This window comes from Camelus bactrianus, chromosome 13 (genome assembly GCF_048773025.1).
Source record: "Camelus bactrianus isolate YW-2024 breed Bactrian camel chromosome 13, ASM4877302v1, whole genome shotgun sequence".
Lineage (NCBI taxonomy): Eukaryota > Metazoa > Chordata > Mammalia > Artiodactyla > Camelidae > Camelus > Camelus bactrianus.
The window spans coordinates 75,110,225-75,130,003 of record NC_133551.1 but is presented as its reverse complement, the minus strand read 5'-3'; the positions used below and the strand labels follow the sequence as shown (position 1 = coordinate 75,130,003).

The 19,779-nt window shown below is 48.3% G+C and overlaps 1 protein-coding gene across 1 annotated transcript in view; it reads left to right on the top strand.

Annotated features, from left to right (window-relative positions):
• Nucleotides 1-19,779, top strand: part of LOC105071175 (calmodulin-binding transcription activator 1) — a 567,239-nt gene that overhangs the window by 15,726 nt on the left and 531,734 nt on the right. The gene's annotated exons all lie outside the window — the stretch shown is intronic.

Below are 19,779 nucleotides of genomic sequence, written 5' to 3'. Positions count from 1 at the left end.
CATCCTATTGCTTTTGCTGAAATCTGTTTTCTTAAAAGTGAGGCACTAGGTCCAGCCGACACCGAGGGGAGGAGATCACACCAGGGTGTGAATTCCAGGAGGCAGGGGCCACTGGGGGCCAACCTGGAGGCTGCTTGGCACACTCAGGTGTCACGAGGAGACTGGTGAGACAGGCCAAGTGTAACCGCAGAGCTAATCATGGCATCAACACCCACTCTGTTCGGCCTTGGCAAAGCACCGTTGCCTCTCTGGGACTCAAGTTTCCTTCTTCTTAAATGGCTGAGTTGGATTCCCGGATGCAAAAAAAAAAAAAAAAAAAAAAAAAAAAAATCCATCAGTGCTCAGGGTAGACATCACAAATCATGATACCGCATTCCTGAGAGCTGGATCCAGCCTCAGAAGCCTTCCTAACACGGTGCTCGTTCCAGGCGGCCACTCCTAGTTGCTTTGACACTAATTTGCTCTCTCTGAGCTATCTCGACAAAGGGACATTCTGTGGTCATGGCACCCCAGAATCAAGATGTTTCGGTAAAGGAGGGGAGGGTACAGCTCAGTGTAGAGTGCCTGCTTAGCGTGCACAAGGTCCTGGGTTCAATCCCCGGTACCTCCATTAAAAATAATTAAATAAATCGAATTACCTCTCCTGCCCCGCCATCCCCCCCCCAAAAAAAAAACCAAAAAAGAAAAAAAAAGATGTTACTGTAAAAAAGGGCAGACGACGGCCCTCCTGTTGGTCAGAGTGAGAAGGCTGACTGCCTCGTGTGTGTGTGTGTGTGTGTGTGTGTGTGTGTGTGTGTGTGTGAATCCCAGCTGGCCCCGCACTGCAGCCCTACCCTCCCTCCTCATACGGACCCCAGATAGGGTGATTCAAGGGGCCTCTGGCCGAGCCGCTGTGGGGTCTGAAGCCTAGCGTGGGGTTGGCTTGGCCTGGCCTTGTCACTGGTGGGTGGGCTTCTGTCTGATTCCTCATGGGGGCTCCAGGGACTCTTCCGCCTGTGGCCGCCCGGAAACGGAGCCTCAGTCACTCTGAAATGGGCTTGAGGCAGCCTGAGGTGTTCCTGCATCCAGTTTATCTGACTCTCAAGTGATGCATTTCGTTCCTTCCTGGGTCATGTTCCTGGGCTCCAGGTTTGGCTTAATTTGCTTCTGAGGTCTCGATACCATGCGTTCATTGCTTCCAGGAGCTACTGGGGCCTTCTGTTAACAAGGAGCAGAGCGCATTTTCTGGACCGAGTAACCCTTTATCCCCACCCATTAGAATTTTCAACACCCCCAGCCCGCTTCCTTTTTAAAAGTTTCTTTTCCTGAAGGGCTGGAATATTCAGAGGCAGTTTAATAGACATCGATTTGCAATGATTTTTCGCCACTGTGCTTCGGGAGACTTGAGAAGCCAATAATTAATCCTTTCAACAGCTCATCCCTTTTGTTTTAAAATGACCTAATAGCTGAATTGCTCAAGCAGGCTGGGCCGGCGTGACCCAGTTCAGCATCTTGCCTTCTGCTGCTTCATTCAAATAAGTCCGCTATGAATTATTCAGCCCTGCTGCAGGGGTGAGCGGGTCTTCTTGTTGTAATATCTAGTCAGCAACCTGGGAGGCCATTTTCACAGACAGCTGCTGCTCACCTAGGGCCCGTGAGTGCGCGCTGTTAGAAGAAGGCTCAGATTCTGCCTTTTCCAGGAGGTTGGTTTGTCCTCTGACCCCAGAGGGACAGCACTGAGCTTCGGGCTTGTCCATGCTCCCTTTTGGTCGGTCCTCTTCCCATGCCAGCAGAAAGTAACCCCAGGTCCCTCCCAGCCTGGGGCCTCTCGGGAGGCTCCTGTCCCCCACCTGCATCCCTACTGCAGTGGTGTCCTGTTGTCTCTGTAACCAGTTGCCACAAACGTAGCTTAAGACGACCCACATCTGGTACCTTACAGTCTGCGGGTTAGACACGTGGCGCGGGGCTCGCAGGGCTAACATCGAGGTGTCAGCCGGGCTGGCTCCTCCTGCAGGCTCTGGGGAGGAATCCCTTTCCTTGCCCTTTCCAGCCGCTAGGGGCGCCACCCTCCTTGGTTCCTGGTTCCTTCCTTCATCTTAAGAGCCAGCAAGGTAGCATCTCCAGGACCCTCTCTCTGTCTCTGCTCTCCTGTCCTGCCTCCCTCTTCCACTTTTAAGGGTCCTTATGATTACACTGGGCCCACCCAGATAACCCACAGTACTATTCTTCCAATAAAGTCAGCCGATTAGCAACCTAACTCCCCTTTACCGTGTGACCTAATGTAGTCACTGGTTCCAGACATCAGAAAGTGGATGTCTTTGGTGGGGCATCATTCTGCCTCCCACCCCTCCTGTGGCCCTGGCTTCATTGTTGCTGGTTTGATGGAACTTTTTATTGAGAAGAAGACTTCTGAGAGCTTTCCTGGGCAGGCAGCCTCGTGGGTGTTAGAGACGGGCAGACCTGGGCCCGTCTCAGTTCTGTGGCAGCAGATGACCAGTGGGCAAGTCGCTTCATCCCTGAGTCCCACCTCACGCCTCCCCTCAGCCACCACCCCGCTGCTCCGGTAAAACTGACTTACGAGCACCCATCTCCCAGGGCTGCTGCCAAGATTCAGTGGGACACCATGTGGCCGAGCCCTCCAAAGCCAGCAGTGGGTCCTGTGATCTACGATCCTCATGTACCTTCATTTTTGGGCTGAGTGTGTGGGCATCTCTCTGTCGGGAGGTGTTTGTGTCTCATTAACTCGTTAGCTGAGCTCTGTGCAGGGGATGCTGGGCAGGGTTTCTGGGGGCCTCTGTCTGATTCGGGAACCCGTGCATTTGCTGCAGGATTGCTGGTGCCTCTGGTCACCTCTCACGTCTGGCTTCATTCAAACCCATCCTCTTACTTTTAGGAGCCGGGACTGTGTGCCCCTGAGAGTCACAGACTGACCTTTCCCTCTGTCTCTCTCAAGGTGCCTATTGATAATCTTCCTAAGAGTCATTTTTGGTTGGTTCTCTGATCCTTCCAGGAGCAGCTCCACCAGCTTGTGTCTCCTCCTGATGGCTGGTGGAGGCAGAGGCTGTCACCTCCATTTCACAGCTGCCCAAGGCCAGCTGGCTGACCAGCCCTATGCTACCCCAAGATCTTCTGATCAAGGTCAGGTGTTCCTTTGGGTTCTAGTTCCTTCTCTCCTCATATGCCTGCAGATGTTGGCTGCTCTTGATAAGTTTTGGGGCCCCCCCCGCTCCCCCTCTCATTTCTGTCTCCCTCTGTGGCAGCACATTTTGGGGGCCAACAGTCCCCAGTTCACTCTCATTTTTTTTTTTTAACTTCCTAGATTACCAGCTTATTGAAAAAAACACAGCTTGGGAGCAGCCAGTTGGAAGAGAAGCACAGGGCAAGACACGGGGAGACGGTGGAGCATCCGTACCCGCTCCCAGCATGCGTCTCCCCACATCTCCGAGTATCCTCTCCCCAACCCTTCCACTCTTGTCCTTGACACATGAAGGGCAGGGCAGCGAGCGCACGGAGCTGAATTGTCCCCTTTGGCCCAGTGTTTCCCAGGGAGACCACTTCTCCAGGGTCCTTTTCCCCTTGCTGTCTTGGAAAGATCGGGCTGTGGGGCTAGATCGCAGGGGCCATTTGCTTATTTCTCCCACTTCCCAGGACTCACTTCCTGGCAGGGGCAGTGGACCCTGGGTTCAGACCTCTTACCCTCGTGTGGCCACCCCGTTGAAGGCATTGGTCCATTTCCCGCGTATTTCTCCCTTTGCCCGCATTCATTAAGCCTTTCCAGGGAGCCTCATGCCTTCCCCTTGGGGTACCCTAGCCCTCTCTCTCCTGGGCCTTCCACGGGGCTCCCGGTTCAGGAAAGTGTAGCATCAGCAAGAGAAGCAGCAACCTTCTGAAATGCAATGTGTGCAGATAAATTATTCAGTGAAACTCAGTCTCACTTTATTAAAGCCGGAACCATCCTTTTCTATCAGAAGCCAGAGACGGGACAGGATGGATGGAGGCCCTGGGGCCCGAGCACTGTGGCTGCCGAGGGCTGAGCACCAGCCTGGGGCTCGGGCTGGGAGTCCCACCTGTGCCCTTGGCCTTGGGCTCAAACCAGCCTGCGTGGCCCCTTTAAGCAGACGGGGCTGGCTGGAGAGAGGAGCGTGAGACGCTCCCTCACTCCCTCCCTTCCGGAAGGACCATCCTGACCCAACTCTCTGGGTGTGGAGAAGGGTTGGGGCCCGAGTGGCTTCAGGTCTGAGCACCCCAGAGTGGAGAGAGGAAGGAGGGTCTCGAGCTGACCTCCCGCTACAGCCAGACCAGGGCCTCACATACGTATTCATGGTATTTCACATCCTGATAAAGTTAGGGAGTTTGTGGCATTTTAAATGCTTTTCGGATTAATTTATATTCTAACATGGTAATGAGGAAGCAGCTTTTGTCCAAGAGGTGAGATATGCAAAAATAACCTTTAAGTATCTCATAATTAACCTTTAATGATATTCTCTCGCTTTAGCAATATATTTTATGCTTCGAAAATGTAACAGACAAAAAGAGGTGAGTGCTTTCTGCATCCAAATGCCTGGCAAAAGTGAAGTCACTTTGATGCAGTTTCTACTTCTCTGTACTCTGGGTCAGAGGCTGTCTGGGAGGGTGAAATAGTGACAGAACCACGGGAGACCTTGGCCCGGTGGCTGCAGGGGCCTTTCTTTTGATCAGTCGTGAGCCTCGCTCCTCCCAGCCCCGCCCAGCATGGCCAGAACCAAGCCAAGTGCCCAGGGTGGGACCTTCCCTCTGCCCTGACTCCCCTGGACCTGTGCAATATTTGACCCCACAGACTGATCGACCCTTTGTCAAGTCCTCTCTCGTTGGTTCTCTGGGGCCCAGCTCTGTGAATAGAGCCCAGGTCTAGTGGGAATTGCAGATACACAGACCACGGTGACAGAGGGGACAGGACAGTGTCATGCTGAAGGTGGGAGGGGGTCATAGGAGAAGGAGTGTGGCCATCTCCGGGAGCTGTCAGGGAAGGCTTCTCTGCTGTGGCCCAGGGGTCTCCAGAGAAGCAGAACCAGCAGTGTGTGTGTGTGTGTGCGTGTATGAATTTATTTATTATAAGGAGTTGGCTCACGTGACTACGGAGGCTGACATGTCCCAAGATCTGCAGTCGGCCAGCTGGAGACCCAGGACAGCTGACGGCGTAAGTTCCAGTTGGAAAGCCATCAGGAAAAGCGAAGCCAGGAAAGAGAGAAGCCAGGAAGCAACTGGTGCCCCCGATCAAGGCAGGCAGGCAGATGGGAGGAGTTCCTCCTTACTCGTGGGAGGGTCAGGTTTTCATTCTAGTCATTCATTCTTCGACTGATTGGGTGAGGCCCACCCACACTCTGGGGACCCATCTGCTTTACTTGGTCTGCAATTCAAGTGTTAATCTCATTCCAAAAAAATGCCCTCACAGACACACTCAGAATGTTTGACCAGATCTCTGGGCTCTCCATGGCCTGATTAAGTTGACACAGAAAAGGAGCCATCACAGCCTCCTGCTTCCAGAGTCCTCTTCCCTGGTCACACTTGCTGGCTCGTTCTTGCCTCTCACCCCCATCCTTCCTCCATCATGTCCGGTGTTTGACCACTGACTCAGCTGGTTTTAATCAGTTTGTTAAAAAAGAATCACTTAGAGAATCAGGTTGGGTGCAGGGCTTAAGAATTTTAACTTAAAACCTATGAATAGGTATTGACTTAGTGTCTTTTGACTTGGGGCCAAGTTCTTTTTTTTTTTTTCTTGGTTTCCCCGAGGGCAGGCCTGTTGTTTGAGGGTGAGTTCCATCTTTTTTCGCAGGTCACCTTATAATACCCTGTCGACTGTTTCCAATTTAGATATCTTCACACTGGAGGGGACTCCTCAGGACACTTGTGAAGCAGTCTGAGCACAGGATCCGTCTAGAGTTTTCTGACCAATATTTTAGAGTTGAAGCAAGCCCCCAGCTTGGCAGCATTCTTTAAGCAACTCACTTGTATTGGCTCTTTCTAAGTACTGGACTTCGTTTTCACAGAAGTAACCAGCCTTCCTTTTATACTCATCTTTCATTTTTCTATACATTATTTACTTACAGAATAACAAGAAAAAAACGCAGCCAGCCCAAACAGGTTTGAGAATAAGCATAACTGGGCTCTTGGTCCACACACAGTCACAACCTCCTAGGGTCACAATGCCCTCCTAGGGTCGTTACTACCTGAGGACGAGGTGCTGGTACATCCTCAACGGGTGGAGGTGGGGCGGGGTTGCCAGCTTGTAGCATTTGCCAATTTCCATGGTGTAAACACTCCCCAGGCTGATTTCAAGTTCCCAACAGTTAAAAAACCCAACCAGCTCAAAAACTTCCTGAAAAAGTGGCAGCTGGCTCTCCTGAGCAGGCGCTAATGGACCCAGGCACACATTGCTGACCGACCGCCCTCTGGTCCTGGGCAGGGGTGGGCCTTAGGCTTTGGGTTTAATACAGGGAGTGGGGGAGGTGCTTCATCTGGCTTGAACTGCACTGAAAAATCTGCGTATCTCTGCCCTCATTCATCTTCACCTGCTCCTGATCCCAGACCCTCCCCACTTCTTCACAGCCATGCCTCCTTCCTGTGTCCTGTCCTCCAGGCCCTTCACGCGCTGCCTTTCTGTCCTCATCCCTGCTGGGTGTACCCTCCTCAGGTGGCTCTTTCCTCTTCCTGCTAAGTGTCTCGGTGTCTCCATCTGCATCCCAGCCCCTCAGGGTCTCACTAGGCATTCAGCTAATTTAACCAGCACTTTCAGCCCGGGTGTTGCCCTAACTAGCTTCGTGGGCTTCCATGCCTGGACGAGAGCCGACTGGTCCCAGAGCGTTGCTCCAAATGCCACATGACCGCGATCATCTCTGTGGATGCATGCAGCCATCTCTGATGGCTGAGCCACATGTTCAGGGTCCCTCCTGTCACCTGAGGGTACTGACTGAACCAGGTTCTCCTTGTCCAGGAGTAATGGGTCTGAGTCAGCCTTCAAATTCTTAGCATCCCCCTTTGGTCTTTGATGCTTTTGACTCTAATCCAAATGTGGTTTACTGGAGTCAGAAATGTTGATGACTGTGTTTTCACACACTGTTGGAAATTTTTCCTTGTGAAAGAAGGCACGTCCCCGTGCGTTAGATAAATGGCGCTTGGTTGGCTTTTGCAAACGTGCACTGAACATCAGAAGCGGGGGTTGTGGTTTGGCGGCACCAGGACCATCTGCGTGTCAGGGTCTGAGGCGGGAGACCTTGACGGCAGGAGCTGACATAATGCAGAGCCTGCTATTCAGACTGGGTGAATGCAGACCCATTTGTATAACAAGCCGTGTTTGTTGGAAGGTGAGCTGACTTCAGAAGCTGATTTTCACGCTGGAGAGCAGAGTGCGGCATGTATAATGAACAGAGTTTATCTTGGTGTGGAATGAGACATAATTTGCTAAGCTGGGAACTTCTGTATTTCCCAGATTCCTGTGCAGTTCCCGCGCAGCCTGGGGTCCAGAGCGCAGGAAATCGCCTTACTTCACAGAGCTCTTGAAGGACCCCTGATGTCAGTTCAAATTTCAGAAATTAAAGGATTAAATGCTTTCTGTTTTCTCTGAAGACTGGCTAGCACTTGATCTCTTTCATTAAAATGACTCCTTGGGTGCAGTGAATCCCCCCAAAAACCAATGAAGGGCCGCGGTGGCACTGCTGAGACCCCTGCCCCTCCCTTTAGGTCCAGCTGTCATCTGTGCTGAGCCCCAGATGAAAACCAGCACAGGAGGTGTCGGTGAGATGTCTCAGAAGCACACACGCATAAACTCAAAGCGTTAAACTTGGGCGCCACAAACCGCCGGAACCCTGAGCCTCTCCACTCCTGCTTTCCCATCCAAACCAATGTAATCCTTCAGAAAGCATTGCCGTTAACAGAGGCAACAGCAGCTTATTTTTGTTTCTGCCCTGCCAAATTTGAGTCCTAGAGAGTCAGCTGGGAAGAACCCCTGGGCCCAAAACATAGTGAGGAATGCTCTTCATTGGCAAGAGCTGCTGTTGTCATTAACTCACTCTGAGGTCTGTCTTCTGGGGGTCCTCTGGGCTAATTCGGGGAAAAAGTAGGCAACTGCTTCTGTAGCACAAGAAAGGGGGCTCAGAAGAGGCCCCTTGATTCTAGAACAGACGTTACTGTTCTACCTTTGGAGAATCAGGGCAGCTGGTGTAACACATAACAGTGATAAAAGATGCAGCGACCGTTCATTGATACTTACTTGCAGCCTTTCTTACCTGGGGTCCACAAGAGGGTTAAGCTATCCAGAGAGTGCCCTGTGTGGATTTTTCTCAGTTCTTTCAAGGAGGGTACCTAGCTGGTACCATTATGATTCCCAGGAGATAAATTTTTTTAAATTTTCACCTTAATTTTTCTTCTTTTGTTTGTGTTTTTTATTGAAGAGTAGTCAGTTACAATGTGTCGATTTCTGGTGCACAGCACAGTGTCCCAGTCGTGCGTACCTGCATGCACATATTCCAGGAGAGCGTTTAATTTCATGCACTCCCTGTATGCATTAGGCTTGCTCCCTCGGGGAACCCGGAGAACATCTGACTTAAGGAATTCTAAGCCTTTTTGATACGTTCTCCCATGTAATCCTTACAGCCATCCCCTGAGGTAGGTACAATTAGCACCATTTTACAGATGAAGAAACTGAGGCTCACAGGGATTGAGTGACTAGTTTAAGATCACAGATGGTAAATGGTGGACTGAGGACTGGACCCAGACCTGTCTGATGATGTTAGTTTTCTGCTGCTGCATAAAAAATTACCACACACCTTGCGGCTTAAGTGAGCATATTCATTGGTTTCTATGGGTCAGCAGTTCCGGGCCAGCTTGGGTTCTTCCTCTGTTTCAAGGTCTTTCACGAGGAGCTGCAGTCTCACATGAAGGCTCCGCTGGGGCACGCCCTGCGTCCAAGCTCACGTAGTTGTTGGGATTCGATTCCTCTCAGGCTGTGGGCCGGAGGCGCTCGGCCCCTTGCCACTTGGTTCTCTCCCATGTCGCTGCTTGTTCCTCAAAGCCTGTCAATCACGAAGGCAGCAGAGAGTCTTCTAGCAAGGCAGAGATTCCAAAGTTAAGTAAATTAATCACAGAAGTGCTGTCCCATCCCCTTTGCCGTATTCTGTTGGTTAGGAGCAAAGCACATGCTCTCCTCCCACTTGAGGGGAGGGGATTCCAGGAGGGTCTGAGCACCAGGCAGTGAGGGTGACTGCGGACGTCTTAGAATCTGTCCGCCACAGACTCCAAAGGCCAGCCCAGGCCCCACTGCCCCTTTGCAGAGTGGAGGCCAGACCTGGTGACGGTTTGCAGACACCCTTCCCAGGCCCGCAGGTTTACTTGGATGGTCTTTTTTAGCAGATACAGTGTTTTCTACATCTCTGATGTTATCCAGGACAGAATCACAATCTCAGAACCACACTTTTGATTAATATATGAGATGCAATATACACATTGCATAAAATTATCTTTCAAAGAAAGTGAACCTGCTTTCAGGAGAGATGTCAAGGGCATGTGTTGTTCTGTAGAAGCTCACTCACTTTTGGCAGCTAAGAAAAACCCTTGATTCTGCCGGGTGGTCAGCATCCAGACGGCCTGCTACGGGCCTGGTGCCCACAACTGGAGGAATAAACTGTCTTCCAAGAGTTGAGCATAGTGACTGGAGAATTGAGTGAAGCGGGAAGCAAAGGTCTCCATGCATTTCTGTGCCACTGAGTCACCCTGGCTCTGCTGGCCCAGGGCTGGGTTTAAATGGAAAAGAACACGATGAGCTCTGTGTGTGTGTGTGTGTGTGTGTGTGTGTTGAAAGAGACCCAGTGGGGACCAGTAGGACATCCTGATAGAAACCGTAGGGAGGCATAAAACAAAGGCCACGATTTCCGACATGTAGTAGGTGGTTAAGGTGGATTAAATAAAGCTGCATGGTGGTCAGGAACGAGATGCTCCTGGTGATGGAGCGTCCTGGTGCCTGGAGGCGCCGTGCATTCCCCCAGAGCAGCAGTCAGTGCTGAGAGAACGAGGATGTCCTTGAGGCTGTGGGTGTCGCTCGTGCGTGAGAAGGTACATGAAAGCCACAGCTGCCGACGGTGAACTGACTGCCCCCTGCTGCTGCACGGGCACTGGTAGGCGGGCCCTGATCACTGGGCTGCGTTGTTGAAGATTTGAGAAAGTGCACTCTGGGGGTGTTGGGATGTTGGGTCAACTCCGTCCTGAAGGGGCTGCTGGAAAGAACAAGACACAATCCTGCTCCTCCTCTCTGCTCGTGGGGTTGGGGTTCCCAGCCTGAGACAGGAGAGTCCGCACACTGGGTTCTGGAAGCCCCTTTCCAGGCGGACTCCTTGTACTTGGTTTGTTGGTCTCAGGTGTGGTGAGTGACCCCCAGTGGAGGGAAGAGAGCCATGGGGTGGATGCCTGGTGGCCCTTTGGGAGTCACTCTGTGTCCCTGAGTCTCGCGGGGGGTTGATGGGGTGAGAGGCTCTGTCTAGGGAAGATGCTGCTTTGGTCCTTTGGTCCCCTCACTGATGTTGCCTTCTCCTGGCGACAAGGCTTATTCTGTGGCTTGCCAGGCATTCACCTGCGTCCTCAGGATTGCTCCAGGAAGGACGGGTGGGAACGCGGCCAGCGGAGCAGGAAGCTCCAAGAGGCCCTTCGAGGGAAATGCTTTGAAAGAGTGGCTCTACGTGGGCAGTGGATGCAGGCTCCGCCCGCTTCCCCTAAAGGAGCTGAATTCCTTGTATCTTCCTCCTCCTCCAGTCTTGCATCTTGCTCTCTCCTAAGGGCCATAAAAACTCTCCCTGTCGTCCCTGCCTGCCCCTTGCTCCCTGACCTTAGGGTTCACTAGAATGTGCCAGACTATGTGTACCCAGTGATCCACACCCACAGATGAGTCAGACACACGCCCCCCAAGGGGTTCAAGGTCTATGGAATGAAAGCTAACAGACCTCGCGAGGCTGAATGTAAGAAGGGGGTGCATACTTGTAAGGACCAGCCTGGGAGCTGGCAGGTGCTCTTTAGAGGATGCTCGAATGATCCCTGCAGAATCTGTCCAGGCTCCTCGGCGGGTGGTAGAAGGGCGCGTGTGGCCGAGGGACAGCACCTGTCAAGGCACAGAGGGGACGGGAGCTTTCTTTCTTCCTCTCCACCTAACACTCCTGCGGAGACACCACTCCCTTCACCACGAGGGGTGCAGAAAGCTCCCACTCGTTTTCTGTCCTCATCAGCTCTCAGGAAGGCGAGTGAAGTGAGCGACTGGTAGGAGCTGGGGGGCTCCTCCCTCGGGGGCTTTTGTGCTGGAGACGAGCAGCTCCGAGGCTGACGCTGAAAGCAACACTTCCCAGCTCGCCCACCCTCAGCTCCACCGCCTTCCGATGCTAAAGCCAGAGCCTGGCCCTTCCCTGAGACCCCTCTCCTGCCCTTGTCCCCACTGGACACAGCAGTGGTCCCCTACTGGTCTGCCTTCTGCCCCACCCCACCCCGGCCCCTGTCCCCACGAAAGCCAGGGCGACTATGTAAAAGCTCAAGTCTGACGGTCACTTTTCTGTCAAGACCCCATATAGCTTCCAGGTCTCCCCAGGACAGAACTGGAGACCCTGATGTGGCCAGCAAGCCCTGCATCGCTCGACCCCAGCTGGTCCCCCGCCCCCTGTGTGGTGAGATAGACACTGAGTTACTTTCTTGGGGCAGTTGAACCAAAGCAGCACAGACTGGGCGGCTTAAACAAGAGAGGTTCATTGTCTCGAGGCCTGGCTCCCCCTGAGGGCTGTGCAGGAGGAGCTGTTCCTTCTTTCGTAGCTTCTGGGGCCTCAGGACTCCTTGGCTTGCAGGTGGCCACCTTCTCCCTCTAAGAGTGTCTGTCCCATGTCTATCAGAACGCTGGTCATCTTGGATTGGGGCCCACCCTAATGACCTCATCTTTTTTAAAAAAAATTTTTTATTGAAGTATAGTTGATTGAAAATGTGTTAGTTTCAGGCGTACAGCAAAGTGATTTAATTATACATATACACACACATATATATTCTTTTCAGCTTCTTTTCCATTATAGGTTATTACAAGCTATTGAATAGAGTTCCCTGTGCTATACAGTGGAGCCTTGTTGTTTATCTATTTTATATATAGTAGTGTGTATATGTTAATCCCAAACTCCTAATTTATCCTTCCCCCCACCCCTTTCCCCTTTTGTAGCCATGGTTTGTTTCCTATCTGTGAGTCTATTTCCAGTTTGTAAATAAGTTTATTTGTATCATTTTTCTTGTATTCCACATATAGGTGATATCATATATTTGTCTTTCTGCATCTGACTTACTTCACTTAATATGATAATCTCTAAGTCCATCCATGTTGCTGCAAATGGCATTATTTCATTCTTTTTTATGGCTGAGTAATATTCCAGTGTGTATATATGTATACCACATCTTTATCCATTCATCTGTTGATGGACATTTAAGTTGCTTCTATGAATGACCTCATCTTATAATGATCATCTGCAAAGACTCAGTTTCCAAATAAGACCACATTCACAGGGACTGGGGTTTAGGACGCCAGCACCTTTCAGGCAACACAATTCAGCCTGCTGAAGATGCCGTGTGTGCTGTGAACTCTCCATTCTCTGCCCATTCGCTCTCTGTTCCTTGGGTGGGCCAAGCTCTTCCCTGTGGCACATGTGCCTTCACACAGGTTCTAGAATCCTCCTCCCTCTTTCTGTGCTCCTTTTCCTCCTCCTGGAATGGACCCCCTCCCTCCGGTCACCTCTGCTCTGCTGCAATCTTCCCTCCACCATGGGGACATGTGACGAGGCCAGCTCCTGCTCCCTCCTGTTGGTGCAAGTTCCACGCCTGGAACGTCCTACTCATCCTTTTGGGCTTGGCTTGAATGCCCCTCCTCCCTGTGCCTCTTCCACATCCTCAGCGCCATTCAGTCGCTCTTTCTTTTAAGAAAACTTCATGTGGTGTGTGGATGGCACCTGAGCAGTGGTAACTTGTTCAGTGGACATTTATTCTCTAGCTCTCCCTAACTTGACTATAGATTCCTTGAAGGCAGGGATGATGTGTGAGTCAATACTTTATGTGGCAAATGGGGGATTCCCAATAGTTGCTGACTGGTTTTTCAGGCTTTGCCAGCAGAAGTTGTTAAGCAGATCCCCTGCATCTCAGCCTTGAGTCCTTGTCGGGGAGCATGATGATGACTGGAAGGGGTGGCGAGCTCTGCAGGTGTGTGTGGAATGAATGAATCTGTATCTGAGAAGTTGTAACGTCTGCTTCCCCAGGTTTTGTGCAGTTTAGTGGTGAACTCTGAGAGAACCAAGACCCTCAGGCTCAAAAGAAATGACTTTTTATTTGTGGAAGCCTAGAGAAGTGGGGTCGACCAGTTGACCAGGGAAAAGGGAGGAGATTTTTGTGTGGGGAGTTTTCCTGGTGCCCTTAAATCTACTCAGAGTGCTGTCTGCACCTTTGTCCTCTTACCCGTGAGCCCTCAGGAGCTCTGAGCCTGGTTCTTCTCATCAGATTGAATACTTGGATTCAGAATGAAAAGTCCCCATCGGTCTTCCATGTGCCCCAGGACGCAACTCCTCTGCTCCCACACTCCCTCAGGATGGAGGTGTATACCTGTTTAGAAGGTTGAGCCAGGTATGGGAGTCACCCTCTGACCACCTGCAAGGGCCTGCGCCTCCCCCAGGCCTCTCTCCTCCAAGTCAGACTTGGGGACATGAGGAAAGCTGCTGGGTCTAGGGTGCTGACCATTCACCCATCCACCCATCCATCCACCCATCCATCCATCCATCCATCAATCTGATGCTGACTGAGCCCCACCTGTGTCCCAGGCACCATCCTGGGTGTTCCCAGGTAGGACCAGTCTCTGTGACAGGAAAGTTGAGAGTGACAGAGATACAGCCAGACTGGTATTATGTTCAAGGTCAGCACAGAGTCCTGCGTGGAGCATATGGCAGCCACTTACCCATCCCAGACGGATGCCTTCCTGGAGTGATGTTGAAATCCCAACCAGGAGGAGGAATTAGCCAGGCCAATGGGAAGGGGAGGAGGACAAATCACACTTTGGGCTGAAATAGCATTGAGATATCTAGAGACAAGAGAGCTGGCCTGGGGTGGTTGGAGGGTGTGGGGTTCAGTAGGACGGGAGGGTAGGGTTGGAGGGGGCTGGAAGTTGAGCACATAGGCTCTAGACGGCCTCATCTGTCACCCAAACTGAGTAATTTTGCCTTTGGCCCCAAGCTGGGTCACGTGGCAGAGGCCTCAGGCCCCCGCGCCCTCCCCAAAGCCCAGCCACCCACAGAAGCTGGACGAGTGCCTTCCCATCTTCTGAGGCCACATCAGACTGAGGGCCCTGGTGCAGGTTTCCCCACCCACTCCCCCTGCCCCCCTTTCCAGTTTGCTCTGCCCCTGGCCTCTGTGCAGGCAGCTAATGACACGCTGTGGTGTTTAATTCTGAACTTTGCAAACTTGAAAGATTAAATAATGGATTTTGTGATCTGCCGAGCTCTTTCCTGGATAGAATGATAAGATGTCAATTGGCAAAATTTAAATATTGATGAGTTTTAACTTTTGTATTGATTGAGCAGTGACATATTTTGAATAATAATTCACATTAAAAATACAAGGATTCATATTGGCCATGAAGTATCTGACTGTATTAAAATAATAGAGTCATCCTTACACCTCAGTATCCTTTAAAAATTTTGTTTCTCCTAATGGCTGAAGATCCAACCAAACCATAACTTGGAACAAGTTTTTGAAATTCTTATATCTGCCCATCTGCACTCTTTCCTTCTGTTGTCCCTTAGGACTGCTGCTTTTTGGGGGGCTTGGCAGTCTGGGGTCTTGGGAGACAGGTGGCTTCCTTGTGTGTGGGAGCCTCTTGCTTGTGGGGTTACCCCAGCAGCTGGATGCTGTGGGCACCCCAGGGGAATTCTTAGATGGTTCAGCTTTTCTTGGGTGCTCGTGGATCTGGGGGTAAAAGACAGGCCAGAGAGGGATGGGGTTGTTTTGTTTTTCATTGTGTTGAGCTTGAAATTGTTCCCTTGGGGTCCGAGCTGGTTCATCTTTGCTATTGAGTCCAGGAGCCCTGCTCCCAGTCCTTGAACTCACCTTCGTCCGTCTTGTTGAGGCTTTTGACCATGAGGTCTTAACGTTTCCAGGCTGTCTCTATGTCCACCAGGCTACAGTTCTGACTTTCTTTGCTCGTGGCTACCCATCTTCCACCCAGATACTCAAGAATCGAGCATTTAAGAGAGAAGAGCTGCCATGTGCTCGTGTCCATTACTGACAGCCACTTTGCTAGACTCTTTACGATCATTCATTCTTCATTCATTCAACATGTATTAATTAAATGTCAGCTCTGTGCCAAGCAGGCACCACACCTGCTCTGATGGGACTTCCAGCCTAGAAGGGAGGCAGACATTAAACAAGTGATTTGCACAAGTAGTTAATGCATGACTCAGTTCATTCCAAGTGTGACAGAAGCTACCCAGAAAACGTTCAAGGGGAGGGAGCCTCGTCTGGGGCGGCGTGCAGGAAAGAGGTCACCAAACATGCCCTTGGAGAGGCCTGCTGGCAGTGTCAGCCCTTGGCTGCTGTCTGGGGGCTTAACTGGTAAACAGTTCTCTCTTCTGATATTAAACTTCCCCTAAACAGTTAAGAATGACTCATGGTGTCTAAACTGTTTATACAAACAGCGTGGTGTGTGCCAACGCTCCTTCTTGGCGTCTGGAATTTTGATACGTGCTGAGCAGCGGGGGCCTGTGTGAGCAGCTCCCAGTGATAGCCCTGGGTGTGGGGCTCTAATGAGCCGCCCTGGTGAGCAGCACTTGGATGGGTTGTCACACCCTGTTCCTGGAGGAGCTGAGTGTGTCCGGTGGGATTCCCAGGGAGAGGACTCTCGGAAGCTCGCACCTCGTTTCCCCTAATCTTCGCCCCATGCACCTTTGCTGATTCTGCTCTGTATCCTTTTGCTATAATAAATCTCAACCATGAGTATGACCATGTATGTTGTGTCCTGTGAGTCCTGTTAGGGAATCACCCAACCTGGGAGTGGTCTTGGAGTCCCCTGACACAGGGAGTCAGGGGAGGCCTCCTTATGAGGTGACATTTAGCCAAGGCCTTAAGGAACTGTAGAGAGGAGACAAAGTGTGTTGAAAAGCACTCTAGGCAAACCCAAGAGCCTGTGCAAAGGTCCTAAGGTAGGACCTGAAACAGGTTAGAAAAGATTAGCCCCATTTTTAAAGAGAAAGAAAATAAAGTCACTTGCCCAGTCTCCAGCCGGTATGAGACAGAGCTTGCCGTGAATTGAGGTTGTTGGTTTCTAGAAACCCTGGGTTCTTTCCATCAGATCCTTGGTACAGGAGAGGGCAGGACTTGAACGTGCTGACGGGGGAAATGGTGCTGGGGGCGTGCCACCTCTCCAGGGCTCACTGCTTTAGAGGAGTGCTGTGTACGGCCACCCCTGGGGGCGCGGAGAACTGTGAGACGAAGAGTCCTGTGTGAGGCTGATGTGGGCTGGATCCCAGCTGCGTGAGGCTTCTGCCTCAGGCAATGTGTTTCGTTCCTTTTTGCCTCAGTTTCTGTATTTGTAAAATGGGGACAGTAGTGCTCAGTCATTGGGCTTATTCATTTCGAGTTTGAGGTCCATGTAACTGTACACATTTAACTCTGCACGTCGAAAGCATGCAGTCTGGTTGGGTTTTGACAAGTGTATACACTCATTAAACCATCGTCATAATCAAGATAATGAGGGGAGGGCATAGCTCGGTAGAGCGCATGCTGAGCGTGCACGAGGTCCTTGGTTTGATTCCCAGTGCCTCCATTTAAAAAAAAGAAAAGAAGAAATGAAAATGAAAAAAAAATCAAGATAATGAACATAGTTATCACTCAAAAAGTTTCCCAGTGCCCTTTTGTAATCCATCTCTTCTGCCTGTTTCCAATTGCGAGGCAAACGTTGATCTGTTTTCTGTCCCTATCCGTTAGTTTGTACTTTCTAGAATTTTGTACAAATTGTGTCTTACATATCAATTTACCTCAGTAAAGCTGAAATTTAAAAGAATTGTCATACAGTACTTACTCTTTTAGATCTGTCTTTTTATACTCAACATAATTATTTTGAGATTCACCCGTGTTGTTGCGTGGGTCAATAATTCATGTCTTTTTAAATTACTGAGTAGCAGTCCATTTTCTAGATATGCCACAGTATTTTTGTATGTGTGAAGTACAGTTGATTTACAGTGTTGGATTAGTTTCTGGTGTACAGTGTAGTGATTCAGCTGTGTGTGTATATTCTTTTTTATTATAGGTTATTACAAGATATTGAAGGTAGTTCCTTGTGCTATACATTAGGACCTTGTTATTTATCTTTATTACACATAGTAGTTTGTATCTGCAAATCCCAGACTCCTTATTTAGCCCTCCCTGCCCCCTTTCCTCTTTGGTAACCGTAAGTTTGTTTTCTGTGTCTGTGAGTCTCTTGCTGTTTTGTCAATAAGCCCACTTGTATCATTTCTTTTTTTTACCTCAGTTATTTTTTTCTATTTAGTCACCTGTTGATGCATGGGCTTGTTTCTAACTTTGGGCTTTTACAAACAATTGCTATAAGCATTCATATACAATTCTTTGTGTGGACGTATGCTTTTGTTTCTTCTGAGTTAAGAAGCTAGAAGTGGAGCAGTTGGATCGTATGGTAGGTGTGTGTTTGACTTTATGGGAAACCACCAAAATGGTTGTATCATTTTGCATCCCACCAGATGTGTGTGAGTTCCAGTTGCTCCACATCCTTGCCAACCCTTGTTATAGTCAGTTTATTTATTTATTTAGACATTTTAAAAGCAAATCTACTGGATGTATATTTGTATCTGTAATGACTAATAATATTGATAATCTTTAAATGTTCCTATTTGCCATCTGTACATCTTCTCTGATGAACTTTATATGCAAATATTTTGCCTATTTAAAATTGGCTAGTGTTCCTATTATTGAGTTGTAAGAGTTTTTTGTGTATTCTAGATACAGATTCTTTGCTGGATTTTCACTTAAAAATATTTTCTTAGTGACTTACCCTTTTATTTTCATAACAGGATCTTTTGAAGATAAAAAGGTTTTGATTTTGATGAAGTCATATTTGTTGACTTTCTTTTATGGTTCATGCCTTTTGTGTCATATTTAAGAAATCTTTGTCAAAATCAAGACCATTAAGATTTTCCCCTATGTTTTCTTCTAGAAGTTTTATAGCTTACCCCTTATATTTAGGTCTATCATCTTTTCCACTTAGTCTTTGTATGTAGTGTGAGATAAGGATCAAGATTCTTTTTTTCCCTCCTAGTACAGTTTCTTAAAATGATGATCATTTTCTCATTGAATTGCCTTGGCCCCTTTGCTGAAAATCAATTGACCATGAATATGTGGGTCATTTTCTAAACTTTCTATCCTGTTCCATTTTTCTGTATCTTTGTGTTTGCACCAACACCATACTTTATTAATGTACCTTTGCATGATATCTCCAAATCAAGTAGTGTAAATGTTCCAATTTTGTTCATTTAAAATTTATTTTGGTTTTTCCAAGTCATTTTAATTTCCATACACATTTTAGAATAGGCTTTTCAACTTCTACAAAAAGCCTGGTTGGATTTTGATTAAGATTGCACTGAATGTGTAGATAAATTTGGAGAGAATTGGCATCTTAACCATACTAAGTATTCTTTTTCATGAACATGGTATTCTCTATTTATGTTTTATTTAATTTCTTTTAGGAATGTTTCACTGTTTTCATTCTACAGGTTTTGTACATATTTTGGTCAAATTTATTCCTGAATATTTAATATTTTTTGATGCAACTGCAAATGGCATTCAATTTTTAACTATTTATTGTTGATTCTAGTATACAGAAATATAATTGATTTTTTTGTATATTGACCTTGTAATCCCTAAACTTTCTAAACTCACTTATTAGTTGTAGTTTTAGTTAATTCCGCAGGATTTTCTACCTAAGAATCATGCATCCGTGAATAAAGACAGTTTTATTTTTTTCCATTCTAATCTTTATGCTTTTTATTTCTTTTTCTTGCTTTGTTGCATTGGCTAGGCCCTCTAAAACAATATGAAAAAGGAATAGTGAAGCAGAACTCCTTGCCTCTGATATTAGAGGTGAAAGCATTCAGTGTTCTATCATTCAGTATGATGTTAACTGTATGGTTTGTTTTTTTTTTTAAATAGATGCCTTTTATTAGATTGAGGAAATTCCTTTCTATTTCTAGTTTGCTGAGAGTATTTTTTTGGGAGGAGATTGACTTTGAATCTTGATACAATTATAGACTCCCAAGAAATAAAAATAGTACAAAGAGATTCCTTGTACTCTTTATCTAACTTCCTCCAATGATAACATATTACACAGCTATAGGGCTATAGGATGTTATCAAAACAAGAAAATTGAAATTGGAACAATACTATTAGCTAAACTACAGACCTTGTATTTCTGTTGTGTGTTTTTAATCATCAGTGGATTTTGGATTTTGCCAAATGTGGTTTTGGTACCTATTAAGATGATCTTAACGATTTTTCTCTTTTAGTTTGTTAGTGTGGCAAATATTTAATTGATTCTCAGATATGAAACCACACTTTTACTTCGCTACAATGTATCACTGTTTTTATATACAGCTGGATTTCATTTGTTCATTTTTTTTTACGTATCTAGCATATATGTTATGAAGGATATTGGTCATAGTTATCTTTCCTTATAATGTCTTTTTCTGGTATTATTATTGGAGTAATGCTAGATTCATA